Genomic DNA, 18,176 nt, shown 5'->3' on the forward strand with positions numbered 1-18,176 from the left:
GTAGTAATGTAGAGGACACCAAACAGCTTATTTAAGCATCTCCGTTCTTGAAATGCTACTAAAGTGAATTAAATTCCTATTTCTATTCATAGATCAGAGAAAATTGCTCATTATGGTCAGGCAGATGAAGACCCTATGACACGTGGAGGCCACTGGAGCTAGAAATGCCTGGCTGCAAGGAGGTCTGTGACCGTGAAAAGACAGGAAGGTGAAAGCTGGCAAGCACCCTGCCTTTCCAAGTTCAGCTTTCCCGCCCATTGACACATCTGTTAATTCAGCTCTACAAGGCTTGAAAATGCTTCCAGATCACCTCCGATTTCCCATTTGCCCTAACTCTGCCCCACGCACTTGACCTTACATGCCTTCAGAATAGCAGGAGGGTTCAGTGAAACAACTGAAATGAGTTTCCTAAAGTGCTGTCTGTTCAGAAAATATTTTTTCCCTTCTGGCAAAAAAGTGATGAGGTGATGGTTCTAAGATGAGGCAAAATTGTGAAAACATCCATATTTCTCAGTGGGGACTAAAGATGAGGACTCTGGAACCAGAAACCCCATTGGTTAGCTGTGCAACTGTAGACAAGTTACCTACCGTGTCTACACTTCAGTTTCCTCTATCGCCTAGTGGTAAGAGCACTAATACCCGTTATTTTATGATCACTTGAGCATTAGACAAGACAAGTTTAAGTAAAGCAGCATGCTACCTGTAGGTACAGGCTTGATCTCAAGAAGTGCCTTTTGTTTCTGTTCTCATTTCACACTCTCTAAAGGCCTGCCAGGAAAAATATCAATAACCTCAAATATGCAGATGATACCACCCTTATGGCAGAAAGTGAAGAGGAACTAAAAAGCCTCTTGATGAAAGTGAAAGTGGAGAGTGAAAAAGTTGGCTTAAAGTTCAACATTCAGAAAACGAAGATCATGGCATCTGGTCCCATCACTTCATGGGAAATAGATGGGGAAACAGGGGAAACAGTGTCAGACTTTATTTTTGGGGACTCCAAAATCACTGCAGATGGTGACTGCAGCCATGAAATTAAAAGATGCTTACTCCTTGGAAGGAAAGTTATGTCCAACCTAGATAGCATACTCAAAAGCCGAGACATTACTTTGCCAACAAAGATCCGTCTAGTCAAGGCTATGGTTTTTCCAGTGGTCATGTATGGATGTGAGAGTTGGACTGTGAAGAAGGCTGAGCGCCAAAGAATTGATGCTTTTGAACTGTGGTGTTGGAGAAGACTCTTGAGTGTCCCTTGGACTGCAAGGAGATCCAACCAGTCCATTCTGAAGGAGATCAGCCCTGGGATTTCTTTGGAAGGAATGATGCTAAAGCTGAAACTCCAGTACTTTGGCCACCTCATGCGAAGAGTTGACTGATTGGAAAAGACTCTGATGCTGGGACGGATTGGGGGCAGGAGGAGAAGGGTACGACAGAGAATGAGATGGCTGGATGGCATCACTAACTCAATGGACATGAGTCTGAGTGAACTCCGGGAGTTGGTGATGGACAGGGAGGCCTGGCTGCTACGATTTATGGGGTCGCAAAGAGTCTGACACAACTAGAGACTGAACTGAACTGAACTGAAAGGCCTGATACTTCTAAGTCTCAAATGAGAAAAGGCTATGGTAAGTGCAGAGAAGTATTCAGGGCAACTGTAAAGAGAAGAGTGAAGGTATTTGGGGAGCTGTCACAGAGAACAGTTCCCTCATAGCTAATTAATTTCTCTCTAAGCTGCTTGAACCAGTGTTCCTCTTGCTGGACCTGTTTCTGAGTGGTTCTGCTTTTAGCATGTCAGCTAGGCCAATTTATCCTTTCCTCCTCATGTAGGAAAGGGAATATCTTCCTGTCAGTGCTTCTTGGGGAATTATCATGTGCAAACTGATTTATTCATTCATTCATTCCATTGTTCAACAAATATTTATTGGATACCTGTTCTCTGTGTCACACAAGAGATAAGGAGGTGAGTGAAATGCAGTCCCTACTCTAAGAAAGTTCAGGGCTTATTGCAATAGGGAGATATTTCTACAGACCTCAACAGAATAATGAAGGGTGTTTGCAAGCAAAACAAACAAACTACTGACCCCTTTCGCTATATAGCCTTTTCCTGCTTGCTTTAAAAAAAACAAAAAAAAAAACAAAAAAAACCTGTTGCCAACACGGCTGGAAAATGCTTTTGGAATTCTTAAATCAAGTAATTCTTCAACACTCCCAGTCTCTGAGAATGCATTGTCTCACTACTATTAAGTCCCCTTCCTTTATCTTTATGTTAAAATACATATATATATATATATATATATATATCTCAACATGAAGGAAAAATTTGTGAAGTTTGAGTTAGATCCAATTCCAGGGCTTAAATACAAAGTTAGGAAGTATTGATTTCTGGACGAAACTCTCCATAAGGTTATCATGATGAATTCCTTATTTCTGTTACATATTTGACACTATTTTTGGTTGCTTGGCCTTATTTTGTCTAAAGACTAAGATCTTTTCTGGCTGATCTCAGTTAAAATGATTCCTTTCTGGCTTATCCAGAGAGCTTTTTATTGGAGGCTTGACCAAATGGTAAATATTAGGATGGCATCTAGTGAAATATCATGGACAAATTCTTCTCTGAAATTCTTTGACCATGGACTGTCTCTCCTAAAAGTGTGATGACTCAGACCAAATCAGACATAGAATGTACCTTACAAATGTCATTTGGCAAGCACACCATCAGACAGGCATGAAAAGGACGAAAAGTTTTCTGAAAATTTTTTCTAGAATAAGACAATCTTAGAGGAAATAATAAATATAGTGCACATTGCAGACGGGAGTCTGTTCTCGCCTTGCTTCCCTTGTCAGCACTGAAGTGGATTGCCCAGGGGATAGTCTGTGTGAAGGTGCAGCCTGGCTTCAAGTCAGTTTGGCTTTCCTGGTGATTGAATTCCCTAACAGGGGTAATGAATTCCTTGGTCCTTGTCCTCAAATTATTCTGATTATGGTATCCTTTCACTTTCATCTTCAGGTATAGCTTTCCCCAGGCTCTAAAGCCAAATATTTTCATCAATTTCAAGAAGTATAGGATTCCTAAGTTCTGTATCACTGGTCTTGCTCTAGCTCCATTCTGACCTTGTGTTTCAGGCCTCATAGCTGTGTTCAGACTTTGTTCTGAATGCCCAACATGTGTATTAAACACCAATTCTGGTAATTGGATCCCTATCTTAGTTTAATATCTTGACCCAGACAGATTCCCCTAGGGCTAGACTTCTCCCTTACGTTAGGCAACCTTCCCAAGGATCAGAGTCTGTGTTCTGAATGCTAATTCCCATATGAGGTACTTGAAACACAAAGCCAGACCCCTGCCTGTGGGCATTGCTTGTCTCAGTGACAGTTACCTGCAGCCCTTAGCTAGTACCACTAACGTGTCTACCCAATACACTGTATTTTGGGTCAAACCTCTCTACTTAGCCTTCCTTAACACTCCACCTATCCACTTCTTTCACAATCACAGTGCTTCTCATTCATCAAGACGTGCAGGCAAGGAGATGGCAATCACAACTCTGTGAAAGTGCTGTGGAGGGGAAATGGGTGTTTTGGGTGTTGGAGCATTTAGGGAAAAACTGACATGAACTTTGGGTATGACAGAAAACATCCTGAAGGAAGTGACATTTAAACTGACACACGATTAAGCCAGACTACAGGCACAAGATGAGAGAAGGGATAAAGAGAGATTACATCAAGAAGAAAAACTAGATCAAAGACTGGGGGATGAGAGAAAGAGAGCATGGCACATTTGAAGCTGGTTGAAAACAAGCTTGAGAAGATGAGAAATGAGAGAGAAGCTGGTTGGAGCCCAGATCATACAGGTAAGAAGTCTGATCACTATGCATAAGCAATGGGAAAGCCTTGAGAATTTTGAGATAGGGAAGTGACATGCTATCTATGTGGGGATGTAGACTCCTATCCTGCCTCTGATCTGGTTCAATCTGTTTGCAACCAAAAACAGGATTTTGACAGCCAGTTATATAAATAGCTATTGAAGGTTTTGCCAAAATAGACCAGAAAAGATTTATTTATATCATTCAGATATAGTCTCATCTTGATAGTTGATATGGATGGTTCCTTTAAGAATGAATTGCCCTCACTTGATGACCACAAGCAACTTCAGGTGCTGATAACTTTGTTATCCTTTTCAACACTTACGAAATGTAATTTTAAATAATTCACAAGAGCCATCTTATTGTAGTAAATAAAGCCAAATTATTCTCCAGATGCTCTCCTCAGAAAGAAAATGTTGAAATCTGATTGAAGTAGAATTTAGATTATGTTTCACAAGGCTTTGTAATAAGTATTTCCAATAACTGGAAAGAAAGACCCTTCCTGTTCACACTCTTCCAGTCAGTCTTATGTTTATTTTTAAAATTGAAAGACAGAGCAAATGAACCCAGTCATATATTCTAAAATCCATAATATAATGAAAGGTTGTTGTTGAATCACACAAAGACGCTGGGATTCTTGGCCCCCGGAGGAGAAGAATTCAATCCGGGGCCAGAGATGAGGCTTGATGGTCAGAGCTTTTGTGTAATAAAGTTTTATTAAAGTGTAAAGGAGATAGAGAAAGCTTCTGACATAGGCATCGGAAGGGGGCAAAGAGAGTACCCCCCTGCTAGTCTTCAGCTGGATGTTATTTAGTCACTAGCAGTCTGTTAATGAAAGAAAGGAATGTCTTAAAACTCAGAATGGCACCAGGCCTCTCACCCATAAGATGCATTTTGGGATAATCTTGGCACCAAATGGTTCATCCTGGGCCATAAAATGATTAACTTGAATCTTGAAGAAGGGCAGGCCATCATACAAATAGTTTCATTTATGTAGATTAGAGGAACAATATCTGAGTATAACATACTGGTTTGTCAGGTAGGTTCTGAGCCAAGAGGCGGAACCGACTTGAAGACAGACTTTGGGGTAAATGCATAGCACATTAGCATAGCTTAAGACAAACATTTCCATAAGAAAAATGCACTGGTTATCTCTAGGTTTGAGAATAGTTAACTTCAGGTGAAACCAGGTGTCATTATGGCAACGCTGTATTTTAAGAGAAACCTCTTTTTAAATTTGTATAGAGAAGGAAAAAATATCGCTAGTTTGTTTCCTCCTGCCGCTTAAGAGAGATAAAAATGTCTGACACTTGCAGACACTATTTCCTCCATTTGGAGACCCCTGGCCTTCCTGCCTGTTACCCTCTCAATAATTTTATTATTTTATTTTAAAATTTTTATTCTAATTATTTAAAATTTTAAAAAAAGTTTTATGCCTTTGTCCCACTTAAACTTCCTTCAACTACCAGTCTGTTTTCTGTATCTATGAACTTGGCTTGTTTGTTTATAAGCTGTTTTTGTCTTTCAAATTCTTTATACAAGAGAGGTCATATTGTATTTGTCTTTCTCTGACTTATTTCACTTAGCATAATGCCTTCAAGGTCCATTCAGGTTGTCACAAATGGAAAATTTTAATTCTTTTTTATGGCTGAGTAATATTCATGTATATGTGTGTATATATATATATATGTATATATATATATATATATATATATATATATATATATATCACATCTTCTTTATCCATTCATCCATTAATGAACACTTAAGTTATTTCCATGTCTTGACTATTGTACTAATACTGTAATGCATATATCTTTTCAAATTAGTGTTCTGGTTTTCTTTGAAAAATTACCCAGAAATGGAATTGTGTATCATATATGTTCTATTTTTAATATTTTAAAGAATTTCCATACTGTTTTCCATAGTGACTGCACTAAATTGCATTCCTAGTAACAATGTACAAGTGTTCATTTTTCTCTACATCCTTACCAACACTTATTATTTCTTGTCTTTTTGATAACAGCCTTTCTAACAGGTGTGAAGTGATATTTCATTATTTTGATTTGCATTTTTCCCTAATGATTGGTGATGTTGAGCACTTTTAGTGTTTTAATTTGCCTTTCTCTGATTATCAATGACATTGAGCATGTTTTCACATGCTTTGTGGCCATCTGTATATCTTCTTTTGGAGAGATGTCTGTTTAGATTCTCTGCCCAATTTTAATCGGATTTTTTTTTTTTTTTTTTTTTGCTAGTGAGTTGTATGAGTTCTCTATATATTTTGGATATTAACTCCCTATCAGATATACGATTTGCAAATATTTTTCCCATTCAGTAGGCTGTTCTGTTAATAGTTGCCTTTGCTGTACAGAAGCTTTTTAGTTTGATGTAGTCCCAGCTGTTTAGTTTTGCTTTTGTTTCTTTTTCTTTTGGTGTCAGGTTCAAGAAATCATCTGCAAAGCCTATATCAAGGAGCTTACCACCCATGTTTTCTTTCAGTGGTTGTATGGTTTCAGTTTTTACATTCAAGACTTTCATTCATGTTGAGTTCATTTTTGTGCATGGTACAAGATAGTGATATAGTTTCATTCTTTTGAATGTGGCTGTCCAGTTTTTCGAACACTATTTACTGAAGAGACTGTCTTTTTTTCATTCTATATTCTTGGCTCATTTGTTGTAAATTAATTGACCACAGATTTATTTCAGGACTCTCTATTCTGTTCCATTTATCTATGTGTGTTTTTAGGCCAATACCATACTGCTTTAATTACTATAGCTTTATAATACAGTTCAAAATCAGGATGTGTGATACTTCCCAGGATTGTTATTTCTCAAGATTGCTTTGGAATTAATTAATAAAAAATTTCAGAAAATCTGTTAACTTCTAGGTAGCTTATGAAGGTGACAGAAATATTTATTTCTCTTTCTGGAGAAAAATCAACTAAAACATTAGAACCAACTCTTAGTAAGAAAGAGTTAATATAATGAATAAATAAGATACTTCAGTCTGCAGTATTATAATATAATCTTTTTTCATTTTTCTATTCTTTACTTACAGCTACAGTGGATGACTGAGGCATAACCTATTTCACTCTTCTTAAACAGAAATGAAGAATATGTTTTCTATTCGAAGTCTTTGTGCTACCTTTAATCTTTACCCACCACCACAATCATACATATATGTGCAAGTGCTTGCACACATGCAATGAACTAGATGCTAGACAGGTAACAATTCTGTTTCTTTGTTGCTGTTGTTCATTGTTTTAATTAAGTAGAAACTTAAACAATTTCATTCATCTTTAAAAATTTTTAAATGACTCAGTTCAGTCAGCCATGTCCTACTCTTTGCGACCCCATGAACCACAGCATGCCAGGCCTCCCTGTCCACCACCAACTCCCAGAGTCCACCCAAACCCATATCCATTGAGTCCGTGATGCCATCCAACCATCTCATCTGCTGTCATCCCCTTCTCCTCCTGCCCTCAATCTTTCCCAGCATCAGGGTCTTTTCAAATGAGTCAGCTGTTCGAATCAGGTGGCCAAAGTATTGCAGTTTCAGCTTCAACATCAGCCCTACCAATGAGCATCCAAGACTGATCTCCTTTAGGATGGACTAGTTGGATCTCCTTGCAGTCCAAGGGACTCTCAAGAGTCTTCTCCAACACCACAGTTCAAAAGCATCAATTCTTCGGCACTCAGCTTTCTTCATAGTCCAACTCTGGCATCCATACATGACCACAGGAAAAACCATAGCCTTGACTAGATGGACCTTTGTTGGCAAAGTAATGTCTCTGCTTTTGAATATGCTGTCTAGGTTGGTCATAACTTTCCTTCCAAGGAAAAAGCATCTTCTAATTTCATGGCTCTGATCACCATCTGCAGTGATTTTGGAGCCCAGAAAAACAAAGTCAGCCACTGTTTCCACCATTTCCCCATCTATTTCCCATGAACTGACGGGACTGGATGCCATGATCTTTGTTTTCTGAATGTTGAGCTTTAAGCCAACTTTTTCACTCTCCTCTTTCACTTTCATCAATCGGCTCTTTAGTTCTTTACTTTCTGCCATAAGGGTGGTGTCATCTGCATATCTGAGGTTATTGATATTTTTCCCAGTAATCTTGATTCCAGCTTGTGCTCCTTTCAGCCCAGCGTTTCTCATGATGTACTCTGCATAGAAGTTAAATAAGCAGGGTGACAATATACAGCCTTGATGTACTCCTTTTCCTATTTGGAACCAGTTTGCTGTTCCATGTCCAGTTCTAACTGTTGTTTCCTGACCTGCCTATAGGTTTCTCAAGAGGAAGGTCAGGTGGTCTGGTATTCCCATCTCTTTAAGATTTTTCCACAGTTTGTTGTGATCCACACAGTCAAAGGCTTTGGCATAGTCAATAAAATGACTCAAGAGCTATAAAATATATGATATGTAAGAAACGATGCTATTCTAGTAATACAGAATATATTTTTAATTCTGTATACAGAAAACGCATGTATATGTACTCTATCTATATCTATATGCATGTATCTATCTATATATAAAGTGATACTACTTAGGGAAAGAGAATATATGACAGAAGGACACCACAAAGGGAAATCCACAGAGGCAAGTATACAGTGAAAAAGAGAAGTAGGAATACAGAAATCTACAGAGGCAGGAACAGCCTGAAAGCTTTGACAGATCTTCCTATTCACCAGGTTTAAGAGCATTAGAACAGGTGAGTGCAGCTTTCAATGCTCCAACAACTTCACAATTTGTAAATCATCCTTTTTCCAGGTCAAAAGTAATTCATTTGCACACATTTGATATATACATCTTGATGTATTTGGGCAAATGCATATACCTATTATACCATCACCACAACCAACCTACAAGTCCATCATCTCTAAAATTTTCTTTGTGTTCTTGTGTATGTATGTTTATATGTTAAGAATACTTAAGATGATATTTTTCCTGTAACATAAAATGCCCTCTCGCAACACCTACCATCTTACTTGGGTTTCTCTTAACTTGGACATGGGATATCTCTTCACAGCTGATCCAGCAAAGCGCAGCTGCTGCTCCTTACCTTGAACGAGGGGTATCTCCTCATGGCAGCCCCTCCTGACCTTGGATGTGGATTAGTTCCTCTTGGCCTTCCTGCATGTGGGTTCATGTCCAAGGTAAGAGAAACCCAAGCAAGATGGTAGGTGTTGAGAGAGGGCATCAGAGGGCAGACACACTAAAACCATAATCACAGAAAACTAGCCAATCTGATCCCACGGACCACAGCCTTGTCTAACTCGATGAAACTAAGCCATGCTGTGTGGGGCCACCCAAGACAGGGGCGGGGGCAGGGGGGTCATGATGCAGAGGTCTAACAGAATGTGGTCCACTGGAGAAGGGAATGGCAAACCACTTCAGTATTCTTGCCTTGAGAACACTATGAACAGTATGAAAAGGCAAAATGATAGGATACTGAAAGGGGAACCCCCCGGGTCAGTAGGTGCCCAATATGCTACTGGAGATCAGTGGAGAAATAGCAACAGAAAGAATGAAGGGATGGAGCCAAAGCAAAAACAATACCCAGTTGTGGATGTGGATGGTGATAGAAGCAAGGTCCGTTGCTGTAAAGAGCAGTATTGCATAGGAACCTGGAATGTTAGGTCCATGAATCAAAACAAATTAGAAGTGGTCAAACAGGAGATGGCAAGAGTGAACGTCGACATTCTAGGAATCAGAAAACTAAAACGGACTGGAATGGGTGAATTTAACTCAGATGACCATTATATCTACTACTGTGGGCAGGAATCCCTTAGAAGAAATGGAGTAGCCATCATGGTCAAAAAAAGAGTCTGAAATGCAGTACTTGGATGCAATCTCAAAAACGACAGAATGATCTCTGTTCATTTCCAAGGCAAACCATTCAATATCACGGTAATCCAAGACTATGCCCCAACCAGTAACGCTGAAGAAGCTGAAGTTGAACAGTTCTATGAAGACCAACAAGACCTTTTAGAAATAACACTCAAAAAAAGATGTCCTTTTTATTATAGGGCACTGGAAGGCAAAAGTAAGAAGTCAAGAAACACCTGGAGTAAAAGGCAAATTTGACCTTGGAGTACGGAATGAAGCAGGGCAAAGGCTAATAGAGTTTTGTCAAGAGAACACATTGGTCATAACAAACACTCTCTTCCAACAACACAAAAGAAGACTCTACACATGGACATCACCAGATGGTCAACACCGAAATTAGAGTGATTATATTCTTTGCAGCCAAAGATGGAGAAGCTCTATACAGTCAGCAAAAACAAGACCAGGAGCTGACTGTGGTTCAGATCATGAACTCCTTATTGCCTAATTCAGGCTTAAATTGAAGAAAGTGGGGAAAACCACTAGACCATTCAGGTATGACCTAAATCGAATCTCTTATGATTATACAGTGGAGTGAGAAATAGATTTAAGGCCCTAGATCTGATATAATGCCTGATGAATTATGATGGAAGTTCATGGCATTGTCAGGAGACAGGAATCAGGACCATCCCCATGGAAAAGAAATGCAAAAAAGCAAAAAGGCTGTCTGACGAGGCCTTACAAATAGCTGTGAAAAGAAGGGAAGTGAAAAGCAAAGGAGAAAAGGAAAGATATAAGCATCTGAATGCAGAATTCCAAAGAATAGCAAGGAGAGATAAGAAAGCCTTCCTCAGGGATCAAGGCAAAGAAATAGAGGAAAACAACGGAATGGGAAAGACGAGAGATCTCTTCAAGAAAATTAGAGATAGCAAGGGAAATTTCATGCAAAAATGGGCTTGTAAAAGGACAGAAATGGTATGGACCTAACAGAAGCAGAAGATATTAAGAAGAGGTGGCAAGAATACACAGAAGAACTGTACAAAAAAAATCTTCATGACCAAGATAATCACGATGGTGTGATTACTGACCTAGAGCCAGACATCCTTGAATGTGAAGTCAAGTGGGCCTTAGAAAGTATCACTACGAACAAAGCTAGTGGAGGTGATGGAATTCCTGTTAAGCTATTTCAAATCCTGGAAAATGATGCTGTGAAAGTGCTGCACTCAATATGCCAGCAAAGTGGGAAAACTCAGCAGTGGCCACAGGACTCAAAAAAGTCAGTTTTCACTCCAATCCCAAAGAAAGGCAATGCCAAAGAATGCTCAAACTACTGCACAATTGCACTCATCTTACATGCTAGGAAAGTAATGCTCAAAATTCTCCAAGCCAGACTTCAGCAATACGTGAACTATGAACTTTCTGATGTTCAAGCTGGTTTTAGAAAAGGCAGAGGAACCAGAGATCGAATTGCCAACATCTGCTGGGTCATTGAAAAAGCAAGAGAGTTGCAGAAAAACATCTATTTCTGCATTATTGACTATGCCAAAGCCTTTGACTGTGTGGATCACAACAAACTGTGGACAATTCTTCAAGAGATGGGAATACCAGATCATCTGACCTTCCTCTTGAGAAACCTATATGCAGGTCAGGAAGCAACAGTTAGAACTGGACATGGAACAACAGACTGGTTTCAAATAGGAAAAGGAGTACGTCAAGGCTGTATATTGTCACCCTGTTATTTAACTTCTATGCAGAGTACATCATGAGAAACACTGGGCTGGTAAAGCACAAGCTAGAATCAAGATTGCTGGGAGAAATATCAGCAGATGACACCACCCTATGGCAGAAAGTGAAGAGGAACTAAAAGCCTCTTGATGAAAGTGAAAGAGGAGAGTGAAAAAGTTGGGTTAAAGCTCAACATTCAGAAAACTAAAATCATGGCATCTGGTCCCATCAGTTCATGGGAAATAGATGGGGAAACAGTGGAAACAGTGGCTGACTTTGTTTTTTTGGGCTCCAAAATCACTGCAGATGGTGATTGCAGCCATGAAATTAAAATATGCTTATTCTTTGAAAGGAAAGTTATGACCAACCTAGATAGTATATTGAAAAGCAGAGATATTACTTTGCCAACAAAGGTCTGTCTAGTCAAGGCTATGATTTTTCCAGTGGTCATGTATGGATGTGAGAGTTGAACTGTGAAGAGACCCGAGCACCGAAGAATTGATGCTTTTGAACTGTGGTGTTGGAGAAGACTCTTGAGAGTCCCTTCGACTGCAAGGAGGTCCAACCAGTCCATCCTAAAGGTCAGTCCTGGGTGTTCTTTGGAAGGAGTGATGCTGAAGCTGAAACTGCAATACTTTGGCCACCTCATGCGAAGAGTTGACTCATTGGAAATGACCCTGATGCTGTGACGATTGGGGGCAGGAAAAGAAGGGGACAACAGAGGATGATATGGCTAGATGGCATCACCTCTCGATGGACATGAGTTTGAGTGAACTCCGGGATTTGATGATGGACAGGGAGGACTGGTGTGCTGTGATTCATAGGGTTGCAAAGTGTCGGACACAACTGAGTGACTGAAATAAAGTGAAATGAACTGAACATAAAATGCACAATACCACATTGTTAACAACAGATATTAGGTTGCACAGCAGTTCTCTATAACTTATTCATCTTGCATAGTTCAGTTCAGTTCAGTCGCTCAGTCATGTCTGACTCTTTGCGACCCCATGGACTTCAGCACTCCAGGCCTCCCTGTCTATTACCAACTCCCGGAGTTTACTCAAACTCATGTCCATTGAGTCAGTGATGCTGTAACTGAATCTCTGAAACTCATTGAATGATTCCTCATTTCTACACACCCCACCACAGTCCCTGGCAACCGTCATTCTATTCTCTGCTTCTATAAGTTTGACTATTTTAAATGTCCCGTATAATAAGTGGAATTTTGCCTTATTTGTCTTTCTTTGACTAGCTTATTTCATTTGTCATAATGTTCTCTATGGTTCATCCCTTATTGAAAATGGCCGGATTTCCTTCTTCTTTAAGCCTGAATAATGTTCCATTGTATTTACATATCACATCAAAAATAATTATTTCTCCTTCCAAGTTTGTACTTGTATGTGCTTATTCAAATTGTATTTGTACAGGTTTGTACTTGTCCTATGTAAGAATTAAAATTAATTTGAAGCTGAAATCAACTCTAGAAGTTATAAGTGTTCCAGGCCTGTTGTCTAGGGCTCTTGGATACACAGTACTTCCCCCACCCCACTGGTTGCTGTTGTTGCCTTTGCTATTGTTCTGATAGCCACTTCCTATGTTTTCTGGGTAGGCACCCTCCCTACGGGGCTACATGTGAGGCTGATGTTAAAAATCTGGCTTCTTTATGCTTTTGCCTCTTCAGAATCTTGCTTAATATTATTCCCTCTGTGGCTGCAATAAACATAACAAAGAGATATGGTGTCCTCACTACTCACCATGTGCTTGGTCTATGGTAGGCCACAAACAAATGTTTTAGGAATGTAAAATAAATTAGAAGCTGTACTTTTTGTTCCCACTAAAAGCTAACAAATCAAGCAGTTGCAGAAAAATCCCAGGGATTTACATTTCAAATCCTATTAGTTTTTAATGTTTCCAACTGAAGCTCCCTATATCATTCTATGTTGATAAATTCTTGAGATCAGCTTGGATTTTGGATTTCTTTTAGTCTCAAGTATTTTTAAGATCTAATTTAATTATTCAGGAATGTACTTTATTCTCCAAATATTTTTTATCTCATTTCCATGTTGAAACTGGAATGCTTGGTCATCTCCCTTTAAAAAACAGTTTCATACTATAATTTGTGTGTATTTTGGAATGTGACTTTCTTCCATGAGAATTTGAAAATAAATGCCCTGAGCCATTTACATGAACATGAGACACTGGAAGATAAAATTAATGCATTTGTATCTCAGGACTCTTGCTATAACCCCAAATATACTACTAGCCAAAAGTTGTATTTTCAAGTTTCAGTGCAACTCTTTTTGGCAAGAGATTTCATTTAAGTCTTTCTTTTTTCCCTCTGAAAGCTTTTCTGATATAAGATTTAAGATTAAGGTGAATCAATGGCCTTCACTGCTTTTTATTTTCTTCCCAACCATGAGCATCCACACAGGAGAATAAGAGGTGAACTTGAAGAAGCCAGCCTGCAGCCTTTCCATTCTTCTCACTTCCCCTGCTTTTCTCTTCCTTTGCCCTCGTTCAGCTTTCGAGATGAAAGTAGGCTATGAGAAAGGATGGTGGATTGTTCCTGGATGAAGTGGAGCCAAGTGACAACACAGCCCATAAAACAGTGATGCAGTCCTCTATTTTTGCTACAGTCAAATTGCTTTTCAAGATTTTTGTGTTATAAAAATGCATGGATTTTTAGAAACTATACTGATTATATAACCTAATCCTCATTCCAACCCTGAAAGCCAGATGTAGGGCAAACAACTATCTAGCTTTTCTTGCTTTTCTGCTTCATCCCATAAAATAAGAACTTTTGACCTCTCAGAATTCTCAGAAGGGTGAGAAAATAGCTTATTTTTTTTTCCTATCTCTCACTGCTTTCTCTCTATGGGAGAAGAGTGCTCTAATTTGTGATATGACTAGAGCCTGGAGTCTGATGGTCTGGGTTTTCCATTGTATTGAGTTTATGTGTTTATAGTTTAACACACAAGAGTGGTCCCAGAACATTGGGCTTTTAACTTCTCTCTGACTTGCTCTTTGGACTCTGTGTGCTCAATAACTGGTTCTCCTTGCTCCTGGCTCACTTACTGTCCTCACAGCAGTCCAAAGTCTCACCTCAGATGTTCATAAAATCTAGACGTTTTGTCCATTTAGAAACCCAGTGAAAGCTTTTATTATCTCCATGTTCAGACATGGAAAATGTCTCAGAGAGGTTAATAACTGTCTAAAGCCATACAGTTAGTGGATGGAAGAATGAAACTTTGAACCCCATGTACCTGGCTCTAAGAACATACTTTTTTATTCTTACTGTCCCATAACACATGCCCTGTAGTTCTTGGACCAGTACTAAGGCTGGGAAGCACCAGAAATCATTTTTCTGATTTCACAGTGTCAACTTGCTTTTATACCTGAGTGTGGAGCTCATAGAGAAAGCGGTGGCCAGAATACCCAACTTCTATTTCTGCCTTCCTTCTATGCCTGACTCCTGAGAAACCTAGGATATCATTCATGTCTGGCAGGCTTGTCACATAACTATTCCAGAAATATCAAAGAATTTAGCCTTTTGAGGACCTTCCTGAACTGTGCTGGTTTTCCATCCAAACCTCCTGCCCAACACATGTTCTATAAGGGTCACTCTTTAACTGGGTACATAAATGAGAAAATCCAAACCATCTATGGCCTTACATTAAAAAAAGAAGATTTCACTTTTTAAAAATGGTGTCGAGGTTGGACAGTTTAGGGCAGGTACAATCACTTCATTCCATGGTCTTCAGGACCCAAGTACTTCCTATCTTTCTTGTCCACCATCACTCCCATGTCTTTTACCCATTCAGATTGGCTGCTGGAGTCCCAGCTATCATATTCATATCCAGGAAAGAAGTAGGGACGGAGACCAAAGGAGTTTTCCTAGATACTCTACCAGTAACTTTTGTTAATATCCCACTGACATCAAGCTACCAGGAAAATGTTTCTTTTTAGCTGGGCATTCTATAACCCAGAAGGAAAACCAGCATGTTATTAGTAGGGAAGAAAGACGAAATGGACATTGGGTAGGCAACTTGCAGTTTTACCATATCTGCAAATACATCCACCTCCCCCACACATGCAAGGCTGTCATGTTGTACAGCTCCAGGTGTCATTCACACTGTATTCTGTGAGCACAGAAATTTAAGTATTAGCTGCACTCACGTGGTTCAGGTGCTTTTCTGTATGAGTTTATTTAAATGATACTTTTATACATTCAACATCAGAATTATTTAAGAATTATTGATCTTGAGCTTTGGAAGAATTTTTATAAAATGGCTAATTTAAATTTTAAAATACACAGATGAAACAAGTATTGATAATCTTCAGATAACACTTCAATATGTTTCCGTATTTAGTGCCATTAGTCAAGAAAATTGGAAGAGACAGAATTCTGTGTCTCACTCAAAAATTTTCCCAGCCCCTCATGGGCAGAAAGTGAACCTAACCTCTCTCCTCCTGTTGTCTAACTAAATTTTTGCTCTTTAATCATTTATATGTATCTATTTACATATGTATCACACACCTTTGTTACACATGCATTAGTAAAATCATGGAGAAGATAGGACATATCTTAAAGTCATGGTTCTTTGAAGGTCAACAACCATACTGACCAACAAAGGCCCCTCCAAAAAAGAATTACTTTTTCAGAGAGGCAAGAATCCTCTCCTCGGGTTATAAGGCTTAAACTATTTTTAAAAATTGTGGTATGTTATCATATGTGAAACAGATTGCCAGTCCAGGTTTGATGCATGAGACAGGGTGCTCAGGGCTGGTGCACTGGGATGACCCAGAAGGATGGTATGGGGAGGGAAGTGAGGCGGGGGGGGGGGGGGGGGTCTCAGGATGGGGAACATATGTACACCTGAGGCAGATTCATGTCAATGTATGGTAAAAAAACACTACAATATTGTAAGCAATTAGCCTCCAATTAAAATAAATACATTCAAAAAAATAATAAAATAAAACAAAAAAATTCTGGTGACTCTTGTTGCCACGGGGCACAAGGACAATCAGCCAAAGAGAATGGAGTTGATGAAGGAGATGTAGAAGAGAGAGAATGTCCTGAGGGGATACAAGTCCCTGGAGTTCTTTCCTATCCTTCAAGGATAGAAATTCATATTTTCCTTGAGTCAGATATCGGAAGAGCCTTCTGTCGTGGAAAGGTGGCTATGCAACTCTAACCAGGTTTATAAGATCACAGGTGTGATATATAATAAAGGTGTCACCAGGGACTGAGGGTATTTTCACTTTTCTGGGAGAAGATGTTTTCAACTCAGAGCATAGCCATGAGAATTATAACCAAACCTGAAATTGGAGGCCCCATTCTTAACACTAGGGAGTTTCTTGAGCCTTCAGCAGCAACACCACATCTCTGAATGGGTGGAAGGCTGCATCACTTTGCCAAGGCATTATATCAAGGAGCAATAAAAGTCACAGATTAACTGGTTCTCCTTCATAAAAACACAGCAAGTTCCAGCATCTTCTCTCACCGATGCTATTTTCACTAAAACAGTTGCATTGTGTTACAGCTTGTGCTTCATTCCTCTATAGTTTCCTTTTTACCTCACAACCAGCTACTAATAAGTAATAAAATAAGCAAAGGTAGGCAACAGGAAAGAGACACAGAGAAGTAAATGGATAACCCAAAATAACATGGACTTTCCCTCAATAATCCAAAGCTGCTGATTTGCAAAACTATGATGTATCCCAAACAGTCCTTTGCTTTTTTAAAAGCTGCAAACTCTACAGTAATTACCTAATCAGTAAGCATGACCCCTGCATTGAGGAGATCTGCAATTTGCAGGCAGAGAAATGAGAAATGGAGTCACTGAAGAAATTCCTTTATTAAGAAATCCTTGCATGTTACTGGATTTTATAGCTCACAGTGAACTTTCATATTCATTGTCTTATATCTTCCAGGAATACTATAAGATAGTTAGAAGAGCATGGTTACTCACTTCCAGTGGATGGGAAAGCTCAGACTCTGAGAGATCTGTCCTATGGTCAGGCCAAGATTACACTCATGGAATGAGTTAGAGGTGGGACTTCACAAACGAGCATCTGTATTCCTACTTTAGAACTCATTTTTATTAAGTGGCCCTATAGACCGCTCCATTTTTCCCTTGAACAGTAGTTAACCCAAGGCTTTTATAAAATGCTCGTAACACAAAATAAAATGCATACAAATCACTCAAAACAAATAGCCTGGAGACTGAATGTTGAAAATATTTTAGCATGCATTTTTTCCTCACATTTTTGTTGCATAATAACAGTAATTATTAGCATAAAAGAATGCTAGGCACTTATGTTCTTTATATATATTAATTTATTTAATCATCATAATAATCCTTTAAAGAAGGTATTATTATTGTTATTATCCTTATTTTAGGAATAAAGAAACTGAGGAACAGAAGGGATAGAAAACTTGCTCATTGGTACATTGCTACTGTTTGTGATTCAAGCTTATGCTCTTACAATAATACATAAATACTTCCCACAACAACACACATGTACATACTCACACATATACATATATAAATACATAAATCTTAGATCATGTTCTATAATTCTTTGGAAGTTTCCTTTTGTATATATCTATATTTATTATTCACATTATTAACATACAATAAAATGTGTATATGTATAGATTTTAGATTTATTGTAGTATCTTGGACTTCTCTTATTAATAAATATTTAATTTGCTTCTACTTTTTCATTATAAATAAAAATGAACATTCTTAAATATAGCC

The sequence above is a fragment of the Bos grunniens genome, chromosome 15, assembly GCF_055505025.1.
Source record: "Bos grunniens cultivar Pamir isolate PY7600 chromosome 15, Bosgru_T2T1.0, whole genome shotgun sequence".
In the NCBI taxonomy this organism is placed as follows: domain Eukaryota; kingdom Metazoa; phylum Chordata; class Mammalia; order Artiodactyla; family Bovidae; genus Bos; species Bos grunniens.